General features: G+C 31.0%; 1 long non-coding RNA gene across 1 annotated transcript; it reads left to right on the plus strand.

Moving 5' to 3' along the window:
* The first annotated feature begins 10,801 nt into the window (after window positions 1-10,801).
* LOC11405304 (uncharacterized) lies at window positions 10,802-11,451 on the plus strand. Its single transcript, XR_003007701.2, has 2 exons — window positions 10,802-10,950; window positions 11,074-11,451. It is a non-coding gene; the product is annotated as an uncharacterized lncRNA (long non-coding RNA).
* Window positions 11,452-13,833: the final 2,382 nt, after the last annotated feature.

A 13,833-nucleotide genomic window follows, 5' to 3' on the forward strand; every position in this document is an offset into this window, starting at 1 on the left:
CCTTTTATGCTATTCCTTTAGACAATGTATACTTGCACTAGTAAGACTTATGAAAATACATAGTGTTTTCAGAGCTACTACCCCGACTTGATGATTTCCTACAATCCAACAGTATTAAGGGGGTGTTTGTTTCAAGGTTAAGAATGACATTTCCGGGAATACATGGCTAGGGAATGATTATACCCATGTTTGTTATGAGGTTGAGAAAAAAATATTTCTGGGTATAAAGGTTCCTGGGAATGGAGTAACTTCCCATAACTTCCATTATTCCCATGAATTTATTCCCATGTAAAGAGATGGGAATGTGCATTCCCATGATATTATACATAGATTTAAAAAAAATAAAAATTGTAACTTCCAATTTTTCCAGGAATGTCAAATTATTTGCCAAACACTTTTTTTAACAAATACCCAAGAATCAAATTTTCATATTTTCATTCCCAGGTATGTTATTCCTCGGAATAATTTGTGTTTCCCAAAAACAAACGCCCCCTAAGGGTTTACAATAATTTGATGTTGTTTACTCTTGAGACTCAGGGTGGTAAACTGAATTAAGCACACAATCTTCCTAAACACTTACAAATTTTAAGATTGAAGTTTTGTAAACATTTTTCTAAGTGTTTTTGCCCTAGAGATTTGATATGAGTTTTGCCATAGTTTGAAAGCGTGTAGTTCTCTATTTTTCTTCAAACACTCAAAGGTTCTTTTATTGGAGATTTGAATAGAGTCGTTGTTTGAAGAGAGTGCCAACGCATCAAGTTTCCTTTAGAAGTTTTCTTTATATTTGAAATCTTTGCCTCTTGAGGATAATTTTGTTGAACAACACTTCATAATTTCTTTGTTTCTTTTGGAATGATCCGTTGCACCCACTTTGTCTTCATAGAGGTTTGTCCGTTTCTAAAATGTGTCTTCTTTTTAATCATCAAGGACAAAACGTTCTACTAAACATGGACAATGACATATCTCCAGAAGAGGCCAAAACTGGTCGGATGTTCTTCAAAGCATTGAGCGTTGACTTAATCCTTCAAATCAGATCTTCAACTTCAACAATTGATAAATACTCATTCATAACTTGAGTTTTGCTGACAATCTTCAGATAATAGCTTTTTTGTCAGAGCTTCTCTTGAGCATCATAGTTGTTCTTCTTTGCTCATAGCAGTATATAACAAAGTTAGAATGTTGACTTCAGATTCATATTATTTTAATTCTATGGTCATCCACACTTGAACAAACATTAGAATGCTCAATTGTTCTTCTATACATTGTATCATCAAAATCTTAGAGACTTCGTTCTAAAACCCATCTTGGTTCAAGACATCATAGCAAAAAGTTTATTAGATCGATCATGCATTTCAGGATTACTTGTTACACGTTATACCCGAAGAAATGTGGGGGGCCTTTTGTGGCAACTGACAGACAAGTCGAGCTTGGTTACAATAAGTGGTTTTATAAGGTCTCCCATCCCATGCTAATACATGATGTAGAGGAAGATACTCCAAGGCCAAGATATCAAGAGGTTCTCATACAACATGATAACGAAATGACATTGTTGATGCTTTGGAGATATACACGAGGATTCAAACCATATCTTTGAATGCAGTGAATATGAGTGCACAATATGTTACTCTCCAGGACTTTGTCACATAAACCATACCACCTAATATCGATTGAGACTTAGAATGGGGAGTTTCAAAGCCACTCAATAAATAGAGTTTTATTTTCATGTTTTGGTAATGACCTATCTTGGTTGTGTTGATATATTTTGATGTTTTGTTGTATATTGGTATTCTTATGTTTTGGTAACATACACATACGGTTTTGTTGTAATGAAAAATATTTAAATATCAGAATGATTTTATTTTCATGTTGTGTTAATGAGTACAAATTGTTTTTTTATTATTAGTCTATGTGTCTTTGTGTATGGAACGATACACCAATTTTTTTTTCCAAGTATGACTATGTTTCTAGCCAAAAAATGTATTATGCCAATTCCACTAGTTTTAACTTTTAAACCTGTCAAAACCAATGCAGATCAACCCATTTTTAGAATAGACAAATATTACATATCTTAAAAAATTCTAGAAACATCAAAACTATTATAATATTAAAAGAAGAGTATAATTATGATACAACTTCTACAAATCACGATCAATCATATGTATAATTTAAAAATAAATAGTTATAATTAAAATTAATTTTCTTTTATCGGTCTAACAATTGCAATTGATTTACGTTATACATTTACTTGCGAAAACCATCTTTCTCTTTTTATTGCGATAATGTTTGAAAATTATTAACGGTGTTTTTTATTTATGAAATTTTGATTTGGATTAAAACAAAAAATATAAGTGTTTGTTGCTTTCACGTTATAACAAACCAAACTAATCATCACCACAAAAAAAAAAATCAAACTAATCATGAATATTTATTTCAATGACTCCAACAATATAAACAAAATATAATCTAAATTATTTTTTTAATGACATCAACAACGATCTTTATTATAGAAAAAATTGTTTAAAGGTGTATAATTGGGATAATGAAAAAGTAAGTATAAATATATTCATCTAATTTGTTACATTTTTTAAATGATAAAAGAAAAAATAAAATATATATATATATATATATATATATATATATATATATATATATATATATATTCATTCCTTCAAAAAAATAAAAATATATTCATATCGTGTTTGTTAGACCATGCACAATGCAACACTCCATTTGGGTGCTTAAGCCGGCCCCGACTGTACACGTCATTCGTTTTTATAATTAATACTTAATAAACACTCAATCTCTCCAACCCAACACCTCAAAATAATTATTAATTGGGTCCTTGCAATAACTCTATATCATTAAATTTTAACAATAATTTATATATTTATTCATAATTATATAATTTTAAAATATTGAAGTAATTTAATTATAAATTATAAAAATAGTAAAACATGAAAATAAAATATAAAATAAATGATGGTAAATTATATGTTATTTTGTTTAAATACAATTACTGTATGTTTTTTTTTTCCATTTAGATGGGTAAATTATTTGTTGTTTTAAAAAAAAATTGTTGAAAATTTAATGTTGATTGATTAAATATTAATCTTGCAACTAATATATAATTTACTTTTTAATATTAAAATAATACAACAATTGAATAGAAAAAAAAAATAGAATTAATTGTACATGTGAGACCCATGAGTAATAAGAGAGAGAAAGTGCCTATAAAAACACTCATTCTTATAAGCACCATAATTGGTGTCACAATGGGGCTGGCTATTTAGCATGATGCCTAAATAGGGGAAGGACTCCCCATTGTAGACGATCTTTCATTTTTTTTAATATTTAAATTTATTCTTATTTAATTGTTACATGTTTTAAATTCAAAATTAAGGGCATTTTTGAAAAGAAAAATTCAACCAAAAAGAGTTAAAAAAAAGTTGTTTTCTTTATACATAATATAGATTTTGTCCTGAACTAACAAAATAAAAATCTTGAAAAAATTACTCGTTATAACACATGTCGCCTGCAAATTACTTGATTTTCTACCCAATAAACAATTCCGTGCCTTGGCTCCTAAAAGGGATATATGGGTGAATCAAAATTGATTGGTAATAATAATTGAAAATTTTATCAAAAAATAAATAATTTGAAAATTGGATTTTCTTTTCTATAAACTTTGCCATGCCTTGGCTCCTAGATATAATATATGGGTGATAATATAAATTGAAAATTTTAAAGCAAAACCTTAAAAGATTCAACTAGTTTTTCCATCTCCACCTATATTGGTTTCTCTATACACATAGACACAAACATTTTGTTGGCACATTTTATAGAGGACAATATTTACATTTATGAATCATGACTTCCTTTGTTAGTAAATTCTACACCTTCTTCATCTTGCTTTGTCTTGTATTTCTCCTTATTTTCACATGGGGTAAAAATCAACTAAGCAACCTATATTTATTCTCTTGTATTTTTTAATTTTATGCTTTATTTAAGTTTTTAATTTTCTTTATTATTATTTTTTAATTTTACGTGTAGAGGTGGAAGCAAAACTTTGTGGTAGGCCAAGTAGAACATTGTCAAGGCCATGTATTGACTCTGAGTGCGATGCAAAGTGCATCGATTCAGAGTTGGATGCAGTATCCGGTTATTGTGAAGGCTTTATTACTTCTGATTGCTTTTGCTACTATGAATGTTGAGAAATGAGTTTTTGGTCAAGAAATTTCTGCCTTTGACATTTTTGTCAAATTTGAAATACTCCCTCTTGTCTTAAAAATGTAGATCGTCTTGAACAATCATGTGAAATTCTATTTAAATGACCCGTAACAAGAGTGTGTTAGTTTTCATTATAAAAATGTAAATCGTTTTGGACTATCGTGTGAAATTCTATTTATATTATGTAAAATTTAAAATGTAATTAATAAACTGTTGGTACATTTTTGAAATACTTAAATTGTCACTTCAAGAAAATATACGATTTGCTATAACGATATTAGCAGCTAATTCGTAGCTTATTTCTAGCAAACCCAGTTAATAGATTTGCTACAGAATACCTATGAACTGGCCGTAGCATGGATTGAGAGACAAATTTGCTAGGGAAATAGTTCTTGGTAAATCCATAGTTAATAGAAACAAATCCCAGCAAATATTTAGTTATTTCACACCAAACTATTATTTAAAATGTATTTTCCGTAGCAACATAACTACAACTCATCATAGCAATTTACAGTAAATCCATAGCAAAACACCTTTTTTTTGAACGAAAATCCATAGCTAAACTTATCACATCAATTTTGAAGTAAATCCACAACTAAACTTAGCATAGCAAATTTGTAGCAAATCCACAACTAAACTTTTTCAGGAGATTTATTTATTTTTGAATAAATTAATATATATTTAAAGCACATACTATCAATCAACTAATGAGCAAATTTAATTGAATACACCACAAGAAATTTAGTCATACAATATTAATCAAGTATGAATTTCTACACTAGACTCTTCATGTTAAAACAAGAGTTGAGATTCTTCATATTACAACTACAATCCAATTTGTCAAGGACAACAATTATGTAGGAAAAATAAAGGACATGTCATTGGTTTAGTTAATAAGCCAGTTTGAAACTTGAAATGCAATAAATCCAACTTCAAGTCGTACCTGTACAACAAAACTAAACACAAACCACAATATCTTTTTTCTTTTTTGAGAAAGATGCAAAGGGCATCAGTTCATTAGAATAAACCAAAAAAGAAGTACAAGATAGAAAAGGGGGACTACGCTAAAACCTTTTCAAAAGGTGTTAAATCTAAAATTGGACATTCCCAACCTATTCCTATGTACTCCCCCCTAGTAAGATCAGGGATATCATCAGACCAAAACAAAATAGAAGAAGCTAAAGAAAGACCAATGTTAGCAATACTATCAGCACATGTGTTCCCTTCCCTGTAAATATGAGAGGCAAAAAATCTCATTGTTCTAATTCTAGAAGGCAGTTTTTCCACCTGTTACTAAGGCACCAAGGTATCCCCGAGTTGGATCTAAAGGCTAAAATCACCAACTGGGAGTCTGATTCCAACCAAAGATTTGTGAATCCTTTTGATGAAGCAATCTCAATGGCAGTCATGGCAGCTACTAGTTCAGCATGAAGAGCATTGACACTTCCAAGAAACTGAGTGAAGCAACCAATACAATTACCCTCTGAGTCTCTAAATATTCCCCCGGCAGAAGCTTTGCAAGGATTCTTTGTAGAGGCTCCATCAGTGTTGACCTTGATCCAAGAGTTGATTGGAGGGGATCATAAAACTTCCTTGATGTTTGGAGCCCTTGGAGGCTTGACATTCACTTTACAGGCTTTTAATATTGTAAATTCAAGCATATCACCTGCAGCTGCTTTGTTATTATTGTTGCCAGACAAAGCGACCTTTGCAATTATTTCATTAACGACTGATTTCCAAAAACTCTTCTTATCTTTGAACCTTGCTTGGTTTCTGTTAAACCAAATCGTGTTGATGAGATTAATCAAGCAAGATTGAATAACAACTTTACATTGAGGAGACCACCTTCTATCTAAAATTTTCAAAATGTTAGAGCAAGATGTAAGAGGAATGGCCATGTGCAGGATTGAAGCTAACCAGTTCCATAACTTCAGAGCAAAAGGGCATTCGAAGAACAAATGGTTGGAAGATTCCGGTTGTGAGTTACATGAAGAACACATTGAGGCTAGTGAAGCGCCCCTAAGCATTAGATTCTCATCAGTGGGAGCTTTGTTGTGTAGAAGTCTCCAAACAAAGAGTGACTTAGAAGGAGGGATGTCCGGACTCCAAACATACTTGGCCCATTGAATATTTTGACCTATTCCATATTTGAAAGAAAATGAGTCTTTGAAAGATAATTCACCTGTACTGCTGTGTTTCCAAACCATTCTATCTTGTCTATCCTCCAAAGGAAGAATTGCTTGAGAGATAAGCTGCCTAATAGTTGGGAAAACATCAAAAAAATCATGTGGGAACCGCCAGTCAAAGTTATCTAAAAAGTCGCAAACCATAGCATTGAGGTTAGAGTGAAAGTGCGGAGGGAAATCGAGATATTTAGCAATAGATTCTCCACACCAATTGTCCAGCCAAAAGTTAATATTTGTTCCTGAACCAATGATCCAATTGCAATTATCCTGAATGATACTAAATTCTGATTTGAAACTGCTCCACAGAGAAGAGTAAATGTGGTGAGAAATTGCTCTTCTGCCTCTCAAGACCTTGCTTCTCAACAATCTAGCCCAATCTTCGGATGAATTGATAAAATCCCAACACAATTTTAGATTAGCCGACTCATTTAGAGTGCAAAGAGATCTGATACCTAACCCACCTTCCAATATTGGTTTACAAGTTTTTCTCCAAGATACTGTCACCAGCTTCCTTTTGGCTACATCACCACTCCAAATAAAATTTCTAATCCAAGTTTCCATCTCCTTCAATAATTGTTTTGGCCAAGAATAAATGGAGATGGAATGAATTAGCATGCCTTGGATAACACTCTTTACAAGGATAACTCTACCAGCCATACTTAACAGAGAGGCTTTCCAAGCTGAGAGTTTGATCTTTATCTTGTCTGCAATAGGTTGCAGGTGGGATTTCTTAGGCTTCCCTTTAAAAATAGGAACCCCTAAATAAACAAAAGGAAGAGAGCCTTTGTTAAAACCAATAAATTGAGAGATATGATCAATCCTGGTAGTGGAGATAGAACCATAATAGACAGTTGACTTAGCAGGGTTGATTATCTGGCCAGATGCAAGAGCATATGCGTTGAAAAGATCCATAAGAGCTTGAATTGAAGATACTCTACCCTTACAAAAAATCATAATGTCATCTGCATAGAGCGAATGTGAAGGTACGTTGACTGATCTAGAGCCTCTGATGAGATCCAATTTGCCTTGCTCCACCAGTTTGGTAATGTTTCTGCTTAAAACATCTTCAGCCATGCAGAACAATAACGGTGAAAGAGGGTCACCCTGCCTCACTCCCCTTTTGCACTTAAAGTAGCCATTTTGTTTACCATTCACATAAATAGATAGAGTAGCAGAGTTTAGAATAGTTTGAATCCATGAGCAAAATTGCTGGTTGAAACCAAATTTGTTCAATACATTGAGAAGGAACTTCCATTCTAGGGTATCAAAAGCTTTAGAAATATCTACCTTGAAAGCCAAGTTACCTGCAAAAGCTTTATGATGAAGATGGTTAATAGCTTCAGAAGTGACACAAATACAATCTCTAATATTCCTTCCTTGGATAAAACCTCTTTGTTCCGGGGAAATGAGATTCTTCATTAAAGGAGCTAGTCTATCCGCTAATATTTTAGAAATAATCTTGAATTTGAAATTAGCTAAGGCTATTGGTCTATATTGTCCCACAGATAACGCATCAGGGACCTTGGGAATAAGAACAATTGTGTTAGCGTTATAGTTTGGTAGGATCCAATCTCTCTTGAAAAATTTTAAAACTGCATTAGTGACATCCAATTTGATTATGTCCCAGAAGGATTGATAAAAAACTGCCCCAAAGCCGTCGGGGCCAGGTGCCCCATCCTTGTTCATATCCATCACTACTTTGTGAATCTCTAATTGAGTAGGAAGCCTGGTGAGTAACTGATTCATCTCCTCATTTATCATGTTGGGAATTGTTCCATCTAATAGCTCCTGAACCTGCAAATCCTGCACAGAAAAATTAGTTGAAAAAATATTTTTGAAGTGGTTTGTAATGTGACTTGATATTAAATTTGGCTCAGTAATCATGTTATCCCCATCCTTAATGGAAGTGATGAGTTTAGAGGTGTTTTTGATTTTGGTTAGTCTTTGGAAGTATCGAGTGTTTCTGTCCCCATTAGCATGCCAAGCTACCTTAGATTTTTCTCTCCAAAAATCTTCCTCTTTATCCAAGGCTAACTCTAAATCAACTTGTGCAGCTTTCTGTTGTTCAAATAAAGAATCACTATTTCCGAGCACATCAATGTCATTCTAAGTAATAAAGAAACCACAATATCAATTAGAATTGCTAACAGAGAAAAAATATCAAAGAAAAATAAAATCATTCTAAGTAATAATGTAACAAAGAGCATTGATTTTCTTCATTCTTTGTTCATATATCGTTTCTAGCGTTTTCAATATGATTGATTATGCTCACAAATAATACTCTCTTAAAAGATTGTGTTCTTATATCTACTAAAGTCATGAAAGTATCATGCAACTTTTTTCCTGGTAACCTTACTAATGATGATAGCAAGTTCATGCATTACTTTCTCAAAGAATAATTATACACTGATCAAATCTTATTAGGTTGCTAGTTCAAATTTATTGAAGTGAAGGGATTAATTACTAGTGATATGCCCAAAAAAAGTATTACATTATAAATGAAATCATATACCAAAATAATGAAAGATTACTAAAATTTTGTTCCAAATCCTCATTTTCACATTCAATTGGATCATGAACTTAAACTTACTACTTTGCTCCACCAATCTCCTTTGCGATTCCAACAGATCTATTGTGTGGAGGTGGGAATCTCTTTTCCTCTCCATGGTTGTGCTCAGATATGTAGAGATGACACCATCGGCTGATCTCGACTACTCATTTGAGAAAATTGGCAATGGTTAGAGAATTCTACTTCAAATGAAGAGTGTCACTTATCCATAAAGAATCATCAACAATACTGTCTGGAAAATAATTTAAGCAGGTTTGTATTCAAAGAAAAACTCATGTTTGTTAAGCTTCAATACTGTCCATTGTTGTGGTGGAAAAACAAAGATGCATAATTCGTAGGCTGTTTTAAGATTTCTAGTGTAATGAGGGCAATAGAATTTGCAAAAGCTAAAAATTGGAACAATCTTTGGTTATTTTGCTTTCAAATCATCTGAGTGGTGCCTTGGTAGTTAAGAAAAAATGGCCTAATTGTCTTACTTTAATTTCTAGCAAGAATTTCTTAGTGACACATATTTACAAAGAGGGTAGCACTTATGGTGATGATTTAGCCACTATTGGCTTGTCCTTGATCTCTTTTGTTTACTTTTTTTCTATTCCTTTAGAAGCTATGAGTGATTACATTAAAAATTAAAAATAGACTTGGTTGGCCTAATTTTAGGTTAACTCACACTTGAGAAGGTTTTGGAGTTGTCCCCCTTCTTTTTTTTAATCAATTTTCTTTGGTTAATTTTTTGTTGGGTGAGGTAGCTTCTTTCTACTCACTTGGATGAAAAAAATTAAAATATCTCTTCCCCAATTTAATATAAAAAATCACATATATAAATATCTTGAAAATAAATCTGAAAAATGGTATAAAAGTATTAGTATATTTTCATAGAGATGTGAAAATATTCTCAATTAAAATGTTCCTTTTATTATTCTTAAATTGTTATTCGTAAACTGAAAAGATAGTAAAAAATATAATTTGTTCAATAGTGTACTTCAAATTTCTTTGCTTCTTTCTGAATGATCTGTTGTATCCACTTTATCTGCACATAGGTTTGTTCGTTTCTAATTAAAACACATCTTCTTTTTAACCATCAATGACAAAACGTACTGCTGAACATGGACAATGACATTTCTCCAGACAAAACTGGTTAGATGTTTTTCAAAGCATTGAATGTTGACTTCATCCTTCAAATAATAGCTTTGCTGTCAGAGCTTCTCTTGAGCATCAGAGTTTTTTTTTTTTTTTTGGTCAAGTAGTCTAATGGCTAGAGCTCACACAATTTAATTGTGGAGAAGTGAAGTGTCCGGGGTTCGAATCCCTGCCCCTGCATATAAAATGCGATATCCCTACCAATTGAGCTAAGGTCACGGGGATAGAGTTTTTCTTCTTTACTCATAGTAATATATAACAAAGTTAGAATGTTGACTTGAAAGTCATATTTTAATTCTATTGTAAATTTTAAAAAGAAGCAGCTATAATTAAAATCAATTCATTTTTATTCTAACAATTACAATTGATTTACATTATACATTTATTTTGTACTGACAACTTACATGAATAAAAATCTAGACAAAATTACTCGTTATGACACATGTCGCCTCTAAATTACTTGATTTTCTACCCAATAAACAATTCCATGTCTTGGTTCCTAAAAGGGATATATGGGTGAATCAAAATTGATTGGTAATAATAATAATTGAAAATTGGATTTTCTTCCCTATAAACTTTTCGATGCCTTGGTTCCTAGACATAATATATGGGTGAATTAAAGTAGATAGATAATATAAATTAAAAATTAAAAAATAAAACTTAAAAAGTTCAACTAATTTTTCCATACACATAGACACAAACATTTTGTTGGCACAGTTTGTAGAGGACAACATTTAGGGTTATAAACCATGACTTCCTCTCTTAGTAAATTCTACACCATATTCATCTTGATCTTGCTTTGTCTTGTATTTCTCCTTATTTTCACATGGGGTAAAAATCAACTAATAAACCTATATTTATTTGCACGTGCTTCTTTAATTCTATGCCTTGTTTAAGTTTTTATTTTTTAGTTTTTTAATTTCTTTTATTATTATTTTTTAATTTTATGTGTAGAGGTGGAAGCAAAACTTTGTGGTAAGCCAAATAGAACATTGTCAAGCCCATGTATTGACTCAGTGTGCTATGCAAAGTGCATCGACTCGGACTTGGATGCAGTATCTGGTTCTTGTGAAGGCTTTTTTACTTCTGAATGCTTTTGTTACTACGAATGTTGAGAAATGAGTTTTCCTTCGAGCAATTTCTGCCTTTGACATTTTTGTCAAATTTAAAATACTCTCTATAGTCTCACATATACATAAGTACTAGCATAAATGACCCGTGACAAGAGCATGTTAGTTTTTTATATAAAAATGTAGATCATTTTGGACTATCATGTGAAATTCTATTTATATTATGTAAAATTTAAAATGTAATGAATAAACCGTTGGAACATATTTTGAACACTTACATTATCCCTTCCAACAATATATACTTGTTGCTACGAAGACTTTTGCAGCTAAATTTGTAGCAACTCTCTAGCAAACTACCTTAGCTAGAAGTTTGCTACAGAATACCTATTGAATTGGCAGTAGCATTAATTGAGTGACAAATTTTCTAGGGAAATTGTTCTTGGTAAATCCATAGTAAATAGAAAAAAAATCCTAACAGATATTTAGCTATTAGATTGTGTTCTTGTATCTACTAAAGTCATGAACGTATCATGCAATTACTTGTTTCCTGGTAACCTTACCAATGATGATAGCAAGTTCATGCATTACTTTCTCAAAGAATAATTAAACATACACTGTGGAGTAACAACTTTTGATGGGTAGAGAATAGTCAAACATCAAATGGCTCGTCATACCTCTATGACTTGTGACTTCTACCAACTTAATTGCAACTTATAAGATACATACTAATTTTCTCCAGAAAATAGCTTATAATCTAGACTGGTTTCTGGATTATAAGATACATACTAATTCTTTGTTCATATATCGTTTCTTCAGAGTTTGTTTTATATAGACTTGCAGCAATAGTAACTACAAAATAAATATTGGAGATTTGCTCCTATTTGCATATTATGATATGACTATATTAAATCCATACAATAATTACAAATTTCAACACATATATTTACAATCATCTCATTACAATTGATATTAGAAGTGGCAAGTGCTTAGTTTCTTATATTTCTCCTAGCTGCTCTACTCTTTTCACTATCTGTGAAATAAACATGTGTCCCTTGCCAACAGAAAAGAACACTAAATTAATACATAAATTGAAAATTTTGGGCATAAGAATATATTGGTGGATACATAGCAAAGAAGCTATGAAGCTCGGATAAGGATACAAGTGCGATTACGATACGATACGGGTACACGGATATATGAACTTTTTTAAATGTAGGATACAATACGGCACATTAATAAAAAATTTATACTAGAACTTAAATGTATGTAAAATACTTGAATGAAGTAAACATTGATTATTCTTTATTATTATATTAATATAAAAGTCAAAATTTTACAAAAATAATACATGTGATCAAAATAAAAAAATGTAAAGTTTTCTTATAAACCATATTATATTTTCATATGTTCAGATATCGAGTGAAGCATAATTAAAAGAACTCAACACAAATTTTATTTAATATTGATTAACTGAATCACATCTCTCTCGTTATCTTCATCCCACAAAAAATATAATTTTAAGTGGTTCATCGAGAAACAATTCTACTGATGCATATCTAAAATTGAATCATATACATCTCAATTCAATTTTTACAACATTGTCTCAATTTTTTACTCCTCATATTTTCTAGGATAAGTATATGTAAAGTATCTTATAAGTATCATTGTGTATATGTGGAGTATCATATAAGTATCCGACAAAATATTTTTTAAAAAATTTAAATAATTAATTCCGATACTTTGTGCTTACGTATCCACGAGTATAATATTGATATCCGATACGAATACGTCTCTATTTTAAAGTATCTGAGCTTCATAGCTAAGAAGTATCATAATTATTCTTTTTACTTTATAAAAAATATTTCAACAAATACCTATGAAATACTACTTCACGAATATAACCAAATACACATCTTGTGAAAGATAAGGGCATAAGGTGAGACAAGGTTGGTGAAGTTGTTTCTCGATGACCAACATTAAAAAATAAAAAATTTATATTTAATTTATGTTCAGTTAAAAAATTAGAATTATTTTTGGGACATATTCTTATAATATTTTAAACATTCCTAAAGATTTTCATTAAAAAAATAAGAAATGAAATTGAAATTTTTTAAGAGATTAAAAGTGAAAGAAATTTTGTAGAGGAATTAAAAAACATATTTAACCCAAAAATATAAATGATACACATGAATTGATTTAAATTTAGGAACCAAAATTGTAGATAATTTTCATTTAACATTTTAAAATAGGTTTAATAGCAGTATTGGCCTCTTAATTATCAAAAAGTTGAGATTTTGACCTCCTAACAAAATAAAATACAATCCAGCCCCTTAAGTATTTCCCTTTTGTAGTTTTGGCCTCCAATGCCAATTTTGACCAAGTCAATGCTGATGTAGACCCCACTTGTGTAACTTTTTTATTTTTATATTAAAAAAATAAAAAAATTATTTTTTAATTAAATTTTTTTTTGTACATTGACTTGGTCAAAATTGGTCTGGGGTGCCAAAACTGCAAAAAGGTCGGTATTTAGGGGGTTGGATAATTGGATTTTATTTTGTTAAGATGCCAAAATCGCAACCTTGTGATACTTAGAGTGTCAAAACTGCTATTAAACCTTTAAAATATTATCAATTTAATTATTTTT

Source organism: Medicago truncatula, chromosome 8 (genome assembly GCF_003473485.1).
Source record: "Medicago truncatula cultivar Jemalong A17 chromosome 8, MtrunA17r5.0-ANR, whole genome shotgun sequence".
In the NCBI taxonomy this organism is placed as follows: domain Eukaryota; kingdom Viridiplantae; phylum Streptophyta; class Magnoliopsida; order Fabales; family Fabaceae; genus Medicago; species Medicago truncatula.